The following is a 17,989-nucleotide window of genomic DNA, read 5'->3' on the forward strand; positions in this document are numbered from 1 at the left end:
CTGAGCCCCTGTGTTGCCAAGGACCCTTGTTTCCAAACCCTGCTATGCCACCCTTGATCTGTGAAGTGTGTTTGTGCCGCTGGGCATCTTGACAGCTTTCCTCTGAAGCATCCAGTGGCTTATCATCTTGTTTTTGTGTTAGTAAAATGGTCTACAGTGCCTTCAGAAAGTATTCACACCCCTTGAGTTTTCCACATTTTGTTGTGTTACAGCCTGAATTTAAAACAAATTAAATAGAGATTGTGCCACTGGGCTACACACAGTAACCCATAATGTTAAAGTAGAATTATGTTTTTAGATTTTTAATATATTTTTTTTACAAATTAATAAATGATAGTGTCTCGAGTCAATAAGCATTCAACCCCTTTCTTATGGCAAACCTAAATATGTTCAGAAGTAAAAATGGTTCTTAAGTCACATAATACGTTGCAATAATAGTGTTTAACCAATGCCTCGGTTTTCCAATACCTTGCAAAGAAGGGCACCTATTTGGGCAACCGGCTGGCCACAGGTTGTGGGTCTAGTAACGCCTCTAGCACTGCTTTTTGACCTCTTTGCCACTCGGGAGGCCCAAATCTCATAGCTTTTGATACAAAGCCTAGAATATACTGTATGGTACATTTTCCCATGCTTTTATCAACCATACTTTTATCCATAATTTTAGCATTCCACCATTGGCTAAGTGAATATTTTTATATGGGAAGTTATTAAACAATCTTACAATCTGGGCTGGAGGCAGAATGGTAGCAGATGAACATGCAGTCTGTCATTCTTTCATAATGGGCTTTAGGTTCAAATGTGAGAACCTGAGAGAGACTCTTTTTACCTCACAAGAACTGCAATCTCTACCCACCAGTTTCTCAGTGGGTTTCACAACTCTCAACTCTCACAACTTTTCAGGAGTCACATTGATCAGTCTTCTCACAGTTCATGAGACTTTGTTTGTAATGTTGCATCTCTGTGTGTTCTCAGCTTTGAGAAGGGGAACCTGAAATCACAGCGATTAAGTTGTTTCTCGCTGGTGTTGTATAGAAGGAAGTTTAAAGAGCTCAGCTGCCGTCAAGTTTTTCTCTGATATAAAAACACACACAAGGAACTCAATACCACATTAGGAATTGCCACACGTTTGACACGTGTGCTGGTTGGTCAGATGACTTCAATTTTTTTTTGCATTGCTGTCATTTTTGCTCTGAAAAAGTATTCAAATGACTTAAAAAAACACCATGGAAAAACATTCCCTACTCAATTCCTCATGATGCTGATCGACAAGTTTGATTTACGTAGCTTATTTAGCTGAGGGCAAGTCACAAATAAGCAACTTACACCAAAGTTTTTGATATTTCGATGTCAAAGTTTTTCTTCTGAAAAAAATAAAACATTCATTAGAATTGTCTTGCTCATTGGAGAAAGCAATCTCTCCAAAGTAGTCAACATGCTGGTTGTTGTGCACTGTTTGTCTCTATAAGGATGCTTAGACCAGAGTGAGGCATGGGTTAGATTTGACTGGAGAGCCAATGAGCAGTTAGTTAGCTTCTCCGCTCTGGCGGCAGCAGAGAGCTGGTGGAAACAGACATGGGGCTCTCTTCCTCTCTAAACCATAATGGAGGAAACTGGCTCGTCTAGTTTGTCCAGATGATCCTCCCTGCCTCCACCTCTTCTCTTAGTGGGCTGTGCACTGCAAAGCCATTCATCTCTTTCACCTCCCTTTCTCTCACTTCCCTTTTCTCGGCCTCCATCTTCCTTTTTGCATCTGTCTGTTCCCCCCACACCTCTCTCTCTCTTCCTCCTTTCTCTCTCTTTCTCTTTCTCTCTCTCTCTCTCTCTCTTCCTCCTCTTTTTCTCTCTCTCTCTCTTTCTCTCTCTTTCTCTTCCTCTCTCTTCCTCCTCTTTCTCTCTCTCTCTCTCTTCCTCCCCTTTCTCTCTAGCTCTATCCACCCCCCCTCTTCGCCCCCTCTCTCTGCTTTTATCTTAACCTTTCCCTGCTGTAACTGATATAGCGGGGATGCTGTTGTGTAGAGCAGGCAAAAAGTGATATCTCCCTTTGCCAACTGCTCTGCTCTCAAACCTCCAGGCTTTAGCACTTGTCTGTGCCTGTCAACCGGCTATGAGAGCAGCACAGCAGCATTCTTACACACACACACACACACACACCCCATTGTCACTGGCTCTAGTTCTACTCCCCATCCTCATCCTGTAAACCTTTTTTTTTCTCACAAGACTGCTCTCTACATAATAAAAATATACCAGTATGCCGTTGAGAAGAATTGCCTATCTTGCAAACACTAAAGCTATTTTAGGCTACTTACTTACTAGCAGAAGCTCTAGGTGCCCATAGGTCCCTCCATGGGTTTAAAGTGTCTTAGTGTGGTAATTAGGCTAGCCATAAGCAACAGAGGCTACCAGTTTAGTGAGGGCTTTGTTCTGCTTGCTGATGAAACAAAGTGATAAACCTCCAACCAGTAACAAGCTGATAACTGGACAGCTCAGTTTACGTGCTTGTATCTCAATTAGCACTGTTGAGACTGTTCTTTTTAAAATGATATATACAGTACCAGTCAAGTTTGGACACACCTACTCATTCAAGGGTTTTTCTTTATTTTTACTATTTTCCACATTGTAGAATAATAGTGAAGACATCATCAACACTATGAAATAACCCATATGGAATAATGTAGTAACCAAAAAAGTGTTAAACAAATGAAAATATATTTTATATTTAAGATTCTTCAAAATAGCCACCCTGTGTTGTGATGACAGCTTTGCACACTTGGCATTTTCTCAACCAGATTCATGAGGTAGTCACCTGGAATGCATTTCAATTAAAAGGTGTGTCTTGTTTAAAGTTAATTTGTGGTATTTATTTCCTTAATGTGTTTCAGCCAATCAGTTGTGTTGTGACATGGTAGGGGTGGTATACAGTAGATAGCCCTATTTGGTAAAAGACGAAGTCCATATTATGGCAAGAACAGCTCAAATAAGCAAAGAGAAAAAACAGTCCATCATTACTTTAAGACATGAAGGTCAGTCAATACAGAACATTTCAAGAAGTTTGAAAGTGTCTTCAAGTGCAGGCACAAAAAACCATCAAGCACTATGATGAAACTGGCTCTCATGAGGACCCCCACAGGAAAGGAAGACCCAGAGTTACCTCTGCTGCAGAGGATAAGTTCATTAGAGTTACCAGCCTCAGAAATTGCAGCCCAAATAAATGTTTCAGAGTTCAAGTAACAGACACATCTCAACATCAACTGTTCAGAGGAGACTGCATGAATCAGGCCTTCATGGTTGAATTGCTGCAAATAAACCTCTACTAAAGGACACCAATAAGAAGAAAAGACTTGCTTCGGCCAAAAAACACGAATAATGGACATCAGACCGTTGGAAATCTGTCCTTTGGTATGATGAGTCTAAATGTGAGATTTGTTTCCAACCGCTGTGTCTTTGAGACACAGAGTTAGTGAACGGATGATCACCGCATGTGTGGTTCCCACTGTGAAGCATGGAGGAGGCGGTGTGGGGGTGCTTTGCTGGTGACACTGTCTGAGATTTTATTTAGAATTCACGGCAATTAACCAGCATGGATACCACAGCATTCTGCAGTGATCCGCCATCCCATCTGGTTTGCACTTAGTCCCACTATCATTTGTTTTTCAACAGGACAATGACCCAACTCACTTCCAGGCTGTGTAAGGACTATTTGACCAAGAAGGAGAGTGACGGAGTGCTGCATCTGATGACCTGGCTTCCACAATCACCTGACCTCAACCCCTGTTTGGGATGAGTTGGACTGCAGAGTGAAGGAAAAGCAGTCGACAAGTGCTCAGCATATGTGGGAACTCCTTCAAGACGGTTGGAAAAGCATTCCAGGTGAAGCTGGTTGAGAGAATGCCAAGAGTGTGCAAAGTTGTCATCAAGGCAAAGGGTGGCTACTTATATTTTGATTTTGTTTAACACTTTTTTTGGTTTCTACATGATTCCATATGTGTTATTTCATAGTTTTGATGCCTTCACTATTATTCTACAATGTAGAAAATAGTAAAAATAAAGCAAAACCCTTGAACAGGTGTGTCAACTTATGACTGATACTGTGTGTGTGTGTTATTTTTATATATATATATATATATATTTTTTTTTTTTTACAGTTTGAAACAGGTAGCCATAGCACTTTTTTTTTACACCTGCAAGTATGTAGGCCTAATAAAGTAGATTTGAGACTTTAAAATAGTTTTTATGTGCAGTGATCAGTGTCTAATCATCTGTATCGATCCCTTTTTGCACCACTTGTATAGCTTAGTTCAAACCAAGCTTCTGTGGTGGGTTTTATATGTAGGTTAAGTTATTCTCTGCTCCAGAGTAGCATGGCCTTTCACCTGTCTGACAGCTATGTTGTGTACGGAGCACGCACGGTGACCCTGCTGGACTTACACTGGGCCACAGTTAGTCTCCTCTGACGTGTACACAGACCAGGACGCGCATGTAGCATTTCATGTGAACAAGACTTGAGATGCTTGGGGACACAGTCCACTGGTCGTGGCTAAACAGGCATTTTGAACCGAAAATGTCTTCTCCGCCCAGCACCATTATAACTGCCTCTCTTTCTGCCTCTTAATTAGGCCCTCTTACCAGCCACTAATCTGATAATCTCTGTTCTGTCCCTCCTTTCCTCTCTCTCTCTCGACCCCTCCTCCCTCTCGCTCATCCCTGTCCTCTCCCGTCTCTCTCATCCATCCTATCTGTCTGTTTTAGCTAGCCATCTTCCTCCTCCCTCCCTCCCTTCCTCCCTCTTTTTCTTATCCATCCTTTGCTCTCTCTCATACACAGATCCGTACGCACGGACACACTCCTCTCGCGAGACAACTCCCCACAACACCCTGCTATAGCCACCATTTAGAATGCGTTCTCCCTCCCTTCCCCCCTCATCTTAGTTTTTTCCCCCCCAAACCTCTTTCACAAAGTAGATAAGCTGTCGGTGGCTCTGCACTGTAATGCCTTGTTGTGTCCATCTATCCTTGTTGGTCTCACCTATTACCATAATAATCAGCTGTCAACAGCTTTTAGTGCTAGTCTGACATGTTGGAAATAAACGCCATAATAAGAATGACTGTCTCGTGTTGGGTTCTTGGTTGGGCCTCCATTTCAACTCGCCATCCTGCAAAGGGCCACAGTTTCCTGGTTTCGCTGTCGACAGTGTGTGTGTTGGTGCTCAGAGACAAGTTTATGTGATAAGAGTACACGTTGTTTGATTAATTTACAGCTTAAAAAGGCAAGAAATCAAGTCTACTACCTCTGAGTGTGTGACACACACACACACACACACACACACACACACACACACACACACACACACACACACACACACAAACAATCTGTCATTGCATGCTGCTCTGGTCTAAGATGAGAAGGCTGGTGTGTGTGTGTGCATGCGGACGACATGACTGTGTGTATTGACGGCAGTCTCTGTGCTCTCCCTGCAGTGTGAGCAGTGGGGTGCTGACACTCGAGGTGGGCAGGCAGGCCGTGGTGTCCCACCCAGGCCCTGAGCTCCGAGCCCAGACGCGTTTTTGCCCTGGTCTCTCGACGGGTAAATATAAGGCTCTCTCTTCCATCCATCCCACCACTCAATACTGTCAACTCCCCATATACTGAAGGCTGTGCTTTAAGCTTCACTCAGCATGTCTACTTCTTTTCTTTCTTTATTCCTTCGTCATCCGTATCCTTTTTCACATTTTCATATGTTCTTCCATTCTTGCGTTTTTTTTGTGTTTTGACATTCATCAGTTGCTTTCTATAGACGTAGGTGGAGAACAGTACAAGTTAAAGGCATTCTAAAGACTCATTTTGCTTCATTACCGATTTTGGATGAAATCGTGTCATTGTTTTCTTCCAGTAGTTTTGGTGTGTGCGTAGAGCACACTGATACTCACTGTGGCTAGCACTCAAGTCATTTTCCAGGCTCTGCGCTATGTGCATGGCATGCTGTCATCTCTACCCTCTCGTTATCTGTCTGTGCTTTTGTTAAGAGGAGTCCTTTTCCTCAATTCTTTGTCTCACACACCCCACCTCCAACGTGTGTAGGTAAGTCACACAGATTCCACACTTTGAGTCACCGCTCTTTGCCTTGTCGGCAGTATGGTATTCCCACCTCCCTCACCCTCTGATTGTTGGGTCGGCCCATGGATTGTCGGCAGTATGGTATTCCCACCTCCCTCACCCTCTGATTGTTGGGTCGGCCCATGGATTGTCGGCAGTATGGTATTCCCACCTCCCTCACCCTCTGATTGTTGGGTCGGCCCATGGATTGTCGGCAGTATGGTATTCCCACCTCCCTCACCCTCTGATTGTTGGGTCGGCCCATGGATTGTCGGCAGTATGGTATTCCCACCTCCCTCACCCTCTGATTGTTGGGTCGGCCCATGGATTGTCGGCAGTATGGTATTCCCACCTCCCTCACCCTCTGATTGTTGGGTCGGCCCATGGATTGATGGCAGTATGGTATTCCCACCTCCCTCACCCTCTGATTGTTGGGTCGGCCCATGGATTGTCGGCAGTATGGTATTCCCACCTCCCTCACCCTCTGATTGTTGGGTCGGCCCATGGATTATCGGCAGTATGGTATTCCCACCTCCCTCACCCTCTGATTGTTGGGTCGGCCCATGGATTGATGGCAGTATGGTATTCCCACCTCCCTCACCCTCTGATTGTTGGGTCGGCCCATGGATTGTCGGCAGTATGGTATTCCCACCTCCCTCACCCTCTGATTGTTGGGTCGGCCCATGGATTGTCGGCAGTATGGTATTCCCACCTCCCTCACCCTCTGATTGTTGGGTCGGCCCATGGATTGATGGCAGTATGGTATTCCCACCTCCCTCACCCTCTGATTGTTGGGTCGGCCCATGGATTGATGGCAGTATGGTATTCCCACCTCCCTCACCCTCTGATTGTTGGGTCGGCCCATGGATTGATGGCAGTATGGTATTCCCACCTCCCTCACCCTCTGATTGTTGGGTCGGCCCATGGATTGATGGCAGTATGGTATTCCCACCTCCCTCACCCTCTGATTGTTGGGTCGGCCCATGGATTGATGGGAGTATGGTATTCCCACCTCCCTCACCCTCTGATTGTTGGGTCGGCCCATGGATTGATGGCAGTATGGTATTCCCACCTCCCTCACCCTCTGATTGTTGGGTCGGCCCATGGATTGATGGCAGTATGGTATTCCCACCTCCCTCACCCTCTGATTGTTGGGTCGGCCCATGGATTGATGGCAGTATGGTATTCCCACCTCCCTCACCCTCTGATTGTTGGGTCGGCCCATGGATTGATGGGAGTATGGTATTCCCACCTCCCTCACCCTCTGATTGTTGGGTCGGCCCATGGATTGATGGCAGTATGGTATTCCCACCTCCCTCACCCTCTGATTGTTGGGTCGGCCCATGGATTGATGGGAGTATGGTATTCCCACCTCCCTCGCCCTCTGATTGTTGGGTCGGCCCATGGATTGATGGCAGTATGGTATTCCCACCTCCCTCGCCCTCTGATTGTTGGGTCGGCCCATGGATTGATGGCAGTATGGTATTCCCACCTCCCTCACCCTCTGATTGTTGGGTCGGCCCATGGATTGATGGGAGTATGGTATTCCCACCTCCCTCACCCTCTGATTGTTGGGTCGGCCCATGGATTGATGGGAGTATGGTATTCCCACCTCCCTCACCCTCTGATTGTTGGGTCGGCCCATGGATTGATGGCAGTATGGTATTCCCACCTCCCTCACCCTCTGATTGTTGGGTCGGCCCATGGATTGATGGCAGTATGGTATTCCCACCTCCCTCACCCTCTGATTGTTGGGTCGGCCCATGGATTGATGGCAGTATGGTATTCCCACCTCCCTCACCCTCTGATTGTTGGGTCGGCCCATGGATTGATGGGAGTCAGGACTGAACCATTTGAGTATGCACTGATTTTTCTCTCCGTTCTGTTAGGTGTCATATTTAGACCTGAATATAGGCTACTGCCATGATTTTATTTACATAATATATGCAGCTGCAGCATTTCTAAATAATTTAATTGTAAATGTGTCCAAAAATGAATTATTGATGTCAAAATCCTGGGCTTGTCCATCCTATGTTTACACGGATGAATGAATGGTGTTCCTATACTTCTTGTACTCCTGTTTTGTACAGTCTGCCTGTCCCTAGTTAGGCTGAGAGCTTGTGTAAAGTGTGTTCTAGAGGAAGCCATGTATCCAGTAAGAACATGTTTGGGTCCCAGCATGCATACGGTCTGTCTGAAACAACTACCCCGTAACTACCTCGCATTCATACTGAGGAGAGGAGGGGCGAAAGAGAGAAATGAACAAAGTCCTAGAAATCTACACAGTATTACAATCAAGTGTTTTTTAAATGTATTTATAACAATTGACAATATTAGTATAAAGTGATTGTATCAAGATGAGCACCTCATTGAACTCTGACTACCTCCTTGAGTAATGTGTGGGTGAAAGTATGTGTATACTGTTATTCTGTGTCTTGGTGCATGAACTGTGGCTGATTTAAAAAAAAAAGTGTGTGTGTGGAGAGACAGACAGAAGGGGGAGGGAGGGGAGAAGAGGACAGACAGACGGGTGAGAGGGGAGAGGAGAAAGGACAGACAGACGGGAGGTGAGAGGACATACAGACGGGGGAGAGGGGAGGACATACAGAGGGGAGGGAGGACGGACGGACGGGGGGAGAGGGACGGGGGGGAGAGGAAGGACGGACGGACAGACTGGGGGGGAGAGGAAGGACGGACGGACAGACTGGGGGGAGAGGAAGGACGGACGGACAGACTGGGGGGAGAGGAAGGACGGACGGACAGACTGGGGGGAGAGGAAGGACGGACGGACAGACTGGGGGGAGAGGAAGGACGGACGGACAGACTGGGGGGAGAGGGGGAGGATGGACGGACAACTGGGGGGAGAGGGGGAGGACGGACGGACGGAGGGGGAGGACGGACAGACTGGGGGGAGAGGAGGAGGACGGACGGACAACTGGGGGGAGAGGGGGAGGACGGACGGACGAAGGGGGAGGACGACGGAGGGACAGACGGGGGGAGACGGGGAGACGGGGGGGGGGGGGGGGGGGGGGCAGATGGACAGACATGGGGAGGACGGACAGACAGGGGGAGGGGGGAGGACGGACGGACGGAGAGGGGGGGGACGGACATACTGGGTTGGTGAGGGGGAGGACGGACAGACTGGAGGGAGAGGACGGACAGACTGGGGGGAGAGGGAGAGGACGGACAGACTGGGGGGAGAGGGAGAGGACGGACAGACTGGGGGGAGAGGACGGACAGACTGGGGGGAGAGGACGGACAGACTGGGGGGAGAGGACGGACAGACGGGGGAGACAGACAGGCAGACGAGGGGAGAGAGGACAGACGGGGGGGAGGAGAGGGACAGACGGGGGGGGGGGGGGGGGCAGATGGACAGACGGGGGGAGAGGACGGACGGACGGACGGGGCAGATGGACAGACGGGGGGACGGGGGGGGGGGGACGGACAGACTGGGGGGAGAGAGGGAGGACAGACAGACAGGAGGGGTGGAGAGACGACAGACAGGCAGACGAGGGGAGAGAGGACAGACAGACAGACAGACGGGGGGAGAGAGGACAGACAGACAGACGGGGGGAGAGAGGACAGACAGACAGACAGACAGACGGGGGGAGAGAGGACAGACAGACAGACAGACGGGGGGAGAGAGGACAGACAGACTGGGGGAGAGAGGACAGACAGACAGACAGACGGGGGGAGAGAGGACAGACAGACAGACGGGGGACAGACAGACAGACGGTTCATGCACCAAGACACAGGGGGTAGGGGGGACAGACAGACAGACGGGGGTAGGGGGGACAGACAGACAGACGGGGGGAGGGGAGACAGACGGGGGGAGGGGGGACAGAGGGGGGGGGGAGAGGACGGACAGACTGGGGGGAGAGGGAGAGGACGGACAGACTGGGGGGAGAGGGAGAGGACGGACAGACTGGGGGGAGAGGGGGAGGACGGACAGACTGGGGGGAGAGGGGGAGGACGGACAGACTGGGGAGAGTAGACAGACAGACGGGGGAGGCAGACGAGGGGAGAGAGGACAGACAGGCAGACGAGGGGAGAGAGGACAGACAGGCAGACGAGGGGAGAGAGGACAGACAGGCAGACGAGGGGAGAGAGGACAGACGGGGGGGGGGGGGGGGGGGGACAGACGGGGGGGGGGGGGGGCAGATGGACAGACGGGGGGAGAGGACGGACGGACGGGGCAGATGGACAGACGGGGGGACGGGGGGGAGGACGGACAGACTGGGGGGAGAGAGGGAGGACAGACAGACAGGAGGGGTGGAGAGACGGCAGACAGGCAGACGAGGGGAGAGAGGACAGACAGACGGGGGGACAGACAGACAGACAGATGGGGGGAGAGAGGACAGACAGACAGACGGGGGGAGAGAGGACAGACAGACAGACGGGGGGAGAGAGGACAGACAGACAGACGGGGGGAGAGAGGACAGACAGACAGACGGGGGGAGAGAGGACAGACAGACAGACGGGGGGAGAGAGGACAGACAGACAGACGGGGGGAGAGAGGACAGACAGACAGACGGGGGGAGAGAGGACAGACAGACAGACGGGGGGAGAGAGGACAGACAGACAGACGGGGGGAGAGAGGACAGACAGACAGACGGGGGGAGAGAGGACAGACAGACAGACGGGGGGAGAGAGGACAGACAGACAGACGGGGGGAGAGAGGACAGACAGACAGACGGGGGGAGAGAGGACAGACAGACAGACGGGGGGGAGAGAGGACAGACAGACAGACGGGGGGGAGAGAGGACAGACAGACAGACGGGGGGAGAGAGGACAGACAGACAGACGGGGGGGAGAGAGGACAGACAGACAGACGGGGGGGAGAGAGGACAGACAGACAGACGGGGGGGAGAGAGGACAGACAGACAGACGGGGGGGAGAGAGGACAGACAGACAGACGGGGGGGAGAGAGGACAGACAGACAGACGGGGGGGAGAGAGGACAGACAGACAGACGGGGGGGAGAGAGGACAGACAGACAGACGGGGGGGAGAGAGGACAGACAGACAGACGGGGGGGAGAGAGGACAGACAGACAGACGGGGGGGAGAGAGGACAGACAGACAGACGGGGGGGAGAGAGGACAGACAGACAGACAGATGGGGGGAGAGAAGACAGACACAGACAGACAGACGGGGGGAGAGAGGACAGACGGGGGGGGGGAGAGAGGACAGACGGGGGGGGAGAGAGGACAGACAGACGGGGGTAGGGGGGACAGACAGACAGACGGGGGTAGGGGCGACAGACAGACAGACAGACGGGGGGAGGGGAGACAGACAGACGGGGGGGGGGGGGGCAGACGGGGGGAGGGGGGACAGACAGACGGGGGGGAGGGGGGACAGACAGACGGGGGTAGGGGGGACAGACAGACAGACGGGGGGAGGGGGGGAGGGGGGACAGACAGACAGAGGGGGGGGAGGGGGGACAGACAGACAGACGGGGGGAGGGGACAGACAGACAGACTAAGGGGGACAGACAGACAGACGGGGGGAGGGGGGACAGACAGGCGGGGAGAGAGGACAGACAGACAGACAGGCGGGGAGAGAGGACAGACAGGCGGGGAGAGAGGACAGACAGACAGGGGGGAGAGGACAGACAGGCGGGGGGAGAGAGGACAGACAGACCGACAGGAGGGGGAGAGAGGACAGACAGACGGGGGGAGGGGGAAGACAGACGGATGGGGGTAGGAGAGGACAGACGTGGAGAGGATGGGACGGACAGACGGAGGGAGGAGGGGATGGACGTAGGTAGGGAGGGGAGGGGAAGAGGAGATAAGGACAGAGGGAGGGAGGAAGGGAGAGAGGAGAGAGAAGAGGAAATAAGAGGAGGGAGGAGAGGAGATACTGACAGAGGGAGGGAGGAAGGGAGAGAGAGGAGAGAGAAGAGGAAATAAGAGGGGAGAGGGAGGAGAGGAGATACTGACAGAGGGAGGGAGGAAGGGAGAGAGAGGAGAGAGAAGAGGAAATAAGAGGGGAGAGGAGAGGGAGGAGAGGAGATACTGACAGAGGGAGGGAGGAAGGGAGAGAGAGGAGAGAGAAGAGGAAATAAGAGGGGAGAGGAGAGGGAGGAGAGGAGATACTGACAGAGGGAGGGAGGAAGGGAGAGAGAGGAGAGAGAAGAGGAAATAAGAGGGGAGAGGAGAGGGAGGAGAGGAGATACTGACAGAGGAAGGGAGAGAGAGGAGAGAGAAGAGGAAATAAGAGGGGAGAGGAGAGGGAGGAGAGGAGATACTGACAGAGGGAGGGAGGAAGGGAGAGAGAGGAGAGAGAAGAGGAAATAAGAGGGGAGAGGAGAGGGAGGAGAGGAGATACTGAGAGAGGGAGGGAGGAAGGGAGAGAGAGGAGAGAGAAGAGGAAATAAGAGGGGAGAGGAGAGGGAGGAGAGGAGATACTGACAGAGGGAGGGAGGAAGGGAGAGAGAGGAGAGAGAAGAGGAAATAAGAGGGGAGAGGAGAGGGAGGAGAGGAGATACTGACAGAGGGAGGGAGGAAGGGAGAGAGAGGAGAGAGAAGAGGAAATAAGAGGGGAGAGGAGAGGGAGGAGAGGAGATACTGACAGAGGGAGGGAGGGAGGAAGGGAGAGAGAGGAGAGAGAAGAGGAAATAAGAGGGGAGAGGAGAGGGAGGAGAGGAGATACTGACAGAGGGAGGGAGGGAGGAAGGGAGAGAGAGGAGAGAGAAGAGGAAATAAGAGGGGAGAGGAGAGGGAGGAGAGGAGATACTGACAGAGGGAGGGAGGGAGGAAGGGAGAGAGAGGAGAGAGAAGAGGAAATAAGAGGGGAGAGGAGAGGGAGGAGAGGAGATACTGACAGAGGGAGGGAGGAAGGGAGAGAGAGGAGAGAGAAGAGGAAATAAGAGGGGAGAGGAGAGGAGATACTGACAGAGGGAGGGAGGGGGGAAGGGAGAGAGAGGAGAGAGAAGAGGAAATAGGAGGGGAGAGGAGAGGGAGGAGAGGAGATACTGACAGAGGGAGGGATGGAGGAAGGGAGAGAGAGGAGAGAGAAGAGGAAATAAGAGGGGAGAGGAGAGGGAGGAGAGGAGATACTGACAGAGGGAGGGAGGAAGGGAGAGAGAGGAGAGAGAAGAGGAAATAAGAGGGGAGAGGAGAGGGAGGAGAGGAGATACTGAGAGAGGGAGGGAGGAAGGGAGAGAGAGGAGAGAGAGAAGAGGAAATAAGAGGGGAGAGGAGAGGGAGGAGAGGAGATACTGACAGAGGGAGGGAGGAAGGGAGAGAGAGGAGAGAGAAGAGGAAATAAGAGGGGAGAGGAGAGGGAGGAGAGGAGATACTGAGAGGGCAGGAAAATATATATTTGGCTGGGCTGTGGGTCTCGACAGACATTTTCCGTGGCCACATTGTTCCGTGGTTGGTTGAAACACACCCCTCCCATCTCTTCCTCCCTCCCATCTCTTCCTCTCCTCCCTCCTCCCGTCTTCACACCAGAGCCCAGATCTGTGAGAGGAATGCAAGCGAGTGGAGCTTCCACATTACTGATGCTATCTGCATGGCTTATCAGATCAAGTTTAAACTATTTGTGGGTATGTGCGTGACTATTGGTAGCCCTATGTAGGTCTAGATGTAGGTGTGTGTGTGTACACGTCTCCTTTATTAGTCCAAGGAGAGGATGGAATCCGGTTATGTTAGCAGTTTGTTTAGGAGAGATTATCCTAACTCTCATTTGTCACCGTGGGATGTGGTAACTCACTTCTCTCTGCCTAGCAACTGACTCTGTTGTGACATGCTGCTGCTGCCGATACTGAGCCAAGAACTTTCACTTTAGCAGAGAAACAAATATCCAGTTTTATTGAATGAACTGTGTGTGTGTGTGTGTGTGTTGACCTGAACACATGGGAGATAGATACTTGCGCACTGTCAAACCATTTGGGGAAAACTACAAAAAAATATAGCCATATAGCCTAACGCGTGTTAAGCATTTACCATAGGTATAGCCTTAGCCTATTATAAAAGGAGGATGAAGCGACTGAAAGAGGGATGGAGAGCGACGGCGAGAGTGAGAAAGGGAGACGATGGAGGGGAAGGGGAAAAACAGGATGATTGAGAGGAAGAGGAAACAGAGAAGAGGCTCTGTCCGTTCCTGTATGCCTCCCCCTCCTTGCCTCTGTAAACATTGTACTGCACCGACACCCTGACCTTTGCTCTGTGAGAGGGGGTGGAAGAGCGACAGAGCTAGAGGCATTGTAGATGGATGTGGTTTGTGTGGTTAAAAGTGTGTGATTTTTCTCTACCTGTTGCATCTGTGTTGCATTTGAGTTGGCCCTACCTGTTGCATTTCAGTGTGTAGTGTGTAGATTGTGTGTGTGTGTGTGTGTGTGTAGATTGTGTGTGTGTGTGTGTAGATTGTGTGTGTGTGTGTAGGTTGTGTGTGTGTGTAGGTTGTGTGTGCGCATGCGACATGTCAGGGCAGGGTAGTCTGAGGGAGGGGAAGGAGAGGGAGGGAGGTAATCGCAGCTGAGTGTGAGCTGAAGGAGGAGAGAAACAGGGGAGGGGGAGGGGTGGTCCTCTAAAAACTCACAAGAAGCTGGCCAGTGAGAAGGGGAGAGAAAGAGAATGCTCCCCATCAGTCAGACACAGCCACCACACACACGTGCAGAGAGAAAGAGGGAAGTGGAACACTGTGACTGGCGAGTCTGTGCTTCCTGTTGTGATCGAGGAGAGTGTCATGCTCTGCCACTTTGTCTAAACGCCAGTCAGTCACATCATCACAGGCAGGCCAGACAGGACCAACTGTACTTTACTGTTCTGTCACTCACAAACACACAAAACTATGCTGCTATGTATTGGCCGAAAGGCTATTCTATTCTGCGTTTTCCATCAACGACCCTACATTAACTTGGATGAGGCTATTGCATTTCTTAAACCTTACACTTGTGGGAATTGGCCTATAGTGCCTTCAGAAAGTATTCATACCTCTTGACTTATTCCACATTTTGTTGTTACAGCCTGAATTCTAAATTAATTTTTTTAAAAAAATCTAAATTCTACACACGATACCCCAATAATGAGTTATTGTACATTTTATAGAAAATAAAATATGAAAATATTTAATTTACACCCGAGTCAATACTTTGTAGAAACACGTTTGGCGGAGATTACAGCTTTGAGTCATCTTGAGTATGTATATCAGCATTGTACATCTGGATTTAGGGATTTTCTCCCATTCTTGCAGATTTTCTCAAGCTCTGTTAAGTTAGATGGGGAGCAGCAATCTTCAAGTCTTCCACAGATTTTCAATGGAATTCAAGTCTGTGGTTTGTCTGGGCCACTCTAGCAGACTTTCACATTCTTGTTATGAAGCCATTCAAGCGTTGCTTTGGCTGTATGCTTGGGGTCATTGTCCTGTTGGAACGTAAATCTTTGCCCCCAGTCTAAGGACGTTTGCACTCTAAAGCAGATCCTTTTCAGTCTCCCAGTCCCTGCCCCATAGCATGATGCTGCCACAAATTTGCAAACATTTCTAAAAACATGTTTTCATTTTGTCATTAATGTGTATTTTGTGTAGATTTGTGAGCAAAAAAAATTATTTATCAATGTTGAGTTCAGGCTGTAACAAAAAAAATGTGGAATGAGTCAAGGGGTATGAATACTTTCTGAAGGCACTATATGGATAGGGCTAAATTGAAATGTTTCTTACAGAAGAATTTTGAAAAGCATATGCATTATTACACTGAGAAAAAAAAAATCCTATCAAATTGTATTTGTCACATGCTTCGTAAACAACAAGTGTAGACGAACAGGGAAATGCTTAATTATGCGTCCTTCCCAACAATGCAGAAAGCAAAAAAAGAGAAAGAATAGAAAACTAACACGACAAATAAATACACAATGAGTAACAATGACTTGAGTATCACAGGGTACCAACACCGAGTCGATGTGCAGAGGTACGAGGTAATTGAGGGAGATATGTACATATAGGCAGGGATAAACTGACTAGGCAACAGGATTAGTAGCAGCAGTGTATGTGATGAGTCAAAAGAGTTAGTGCGAAGAGTCAATGCACATAGTCCTGGTAGCTATTGGTTAACTATTTAACTACACTGAACAAAAATATAAACTCATGTAAAGTGTTGGTCCCATGTTTTACGAGCTGAAATAAAAGATCCCATTTGCACAAAAAGCTAATTTCGCACAAATGTATATTCCAGTTAGTGAGCATTTGTCCTTTGCCAAGTTAATTCCTCCACCTGACAGGTGTGGCATATCAAGACGCTGATTAAATTTAATAATCATGCCAGATAATATTAATTTCTTTACCATTAATTTCTTTACCATAAGCTGCGTCCAATGTCAGTAAGTCACACCGGCCTCACAACCGCAAACCACGTGTATGATGTGTGGGCGAGCGGTTTACTGGTGTCAACGTTGTGAACAGAGTGCCCCATGGTGGCGGTGGGGTTATGGTATGAGCAGGCATAAGCTACGGACAATGAGCACAATTGCATTTTATCGATGGCAATTTGAATGCACAAAAATACCGTAAAATAGCCACTGCGTGCCAATGTACAGTTGAAGTTTACATACACCTTAGCAAAATACATTTAAACTTTTTTTAAACGTTTTTCACAATTCCTGACATTTAATTATAGTACAAATTCCCTGTCTTAGGTCAGTTAGGATCACCACTTCATTTTAAGAATGTGAAATGTCAGAATAAAGGTAGAGAGAATGATTTATTTCAGCATTTCTTTCTTTCATCACATTCCCAGTGGGTACACTCAATTACTATTTGGTAACATTGCCTTTAAATTGTTTAACTTGGGTCAAACGTTTCGAGTCGCCTTCCACAAGCTTCCCACAATAAGTTGGGTGAATTTTGTCCCATTCCTCCTGACAGAGCTAGTGTAACTGAGTCAGGTTTGTAGGCCTCCTTGCTCACACACGCTTTTTCAGTTCTGCCCACAAATGTTCTATGGGATTGAGGTCAGGGCTTTGTGATGGCCACTCCAATACCATGACTTTGTTGTCCTTAAGCCATTTTGCCACAACTTTGGAAGTATGCTTGGGGTCATTGTTCATTTGGAAGACACATTTGCGACCAAGCTTTAACTTCCTGACTGATGTCTTGAGAGGTTGCTTCACTATATCCACATCATTTTCCTTCCTCATGTTGTCCCTCCTGCAGCAAAGCACCCCCACAACATGATGCTGCTACCTCCATGCTTCAGGGTTGGGATGGTGTTCTTCGACTTGCAAGCCTCCCCCTTCTTCCTCCAAACATAACAATGGTCATTATGGCCAAACAGTTCTGTTTTTGTTTCATCAGACGAGGAGATTTCTCCAAAAAGTACTATCTTTGTCCCCATGTGCAGTTGCAAACCGTAGTCTGGCTTTTTAATGACAGCAGTGGCTTCTTCCTTGCTGAGTGGCCTTTCAGGTTATGTCGACATAGGACTCATTTTACTGTGGATATAGACACTTTTGTACCTGTTTCCTCCAGCATCTTCACAAGGTATTTTGCTGTTGTTCTGGGATCGATTTGCACTTTTCGCACCAAAGTACGGTCATCTCTAGGACACAGAACACGTCTCCTTCCTGAGCGGTATGACGGCTACGTGGTCCCATGGTGTTTATACTTGCTTACTATTGTTTGTACATATGAACGTGGTACCTTCAGGCGTTTGGAAATTGCTCCCAATGATGAACCAGACTTGTGGAGGTCTACAATTGTTGTTCTGAGGTCTTGAATGATTTATTTTGATTTTCCCATGATGTCAAGCAAAGAGGCACTGAGTTTGAAGGTAGGCCTTGAAATACATCCACAGGTCCATCTCCCATTGACTCAAATGATGTCAATTAGCCTATCAGAAGCTTCTAAATCCATGACATAATTTTCTGGAATTTTCCTGCTGCTTTAAAGGCACAGTCATCTT

The 17,989-nt window shown here is 49.2% G+C and overlaps 1 protein-coding gene across 4 annotated transcripts in view; it reads left to right on the forward strand.

Moving 5' to 3' along the window:
• The window catches only part of LOC110489703 (ras-responsive element-binding protein 1), an 81,961-nt gene that overhangs the window by 19,241 nt on the left and 44,731 nt on the right, over positions 1-17,989 (forward strand). Inside the window, exons 1-2 of one of the 4 annotated variants that reach the window (XM_036943882.1) lie at positions 3,814-3,867; positions 5,475-5,581. The exons of 2 other annotated variants lie outside the window; for them this stretch is intronic. The gene's annotated coding sequence lies outside the window, so the exon portion shown is untranslated. Of the gene's footprint in view, positions 1-3,813; positions 3,868-5,474; positions 5,582-17,989 lie in introns of those variants that run through there. One more of the 4 variants, XM_036943881.1, reaches the window with a different exon arrangement.

Source organism: Oncorhynchus mykiss, chromosome 15 (genome assembly GCF_013265735.2).
Source record: "Oncorhynchus mykiss isolate Arlee chromosome 15, USDA_OmykA_1.1, whole genome shotgun sequence".
NCBI lineage: Eukaryota > Metazoa > Chordata > Actinopteri > Salmoniformes > Salmonidae > Oncorhynchus > Oncorhynchus mykiss.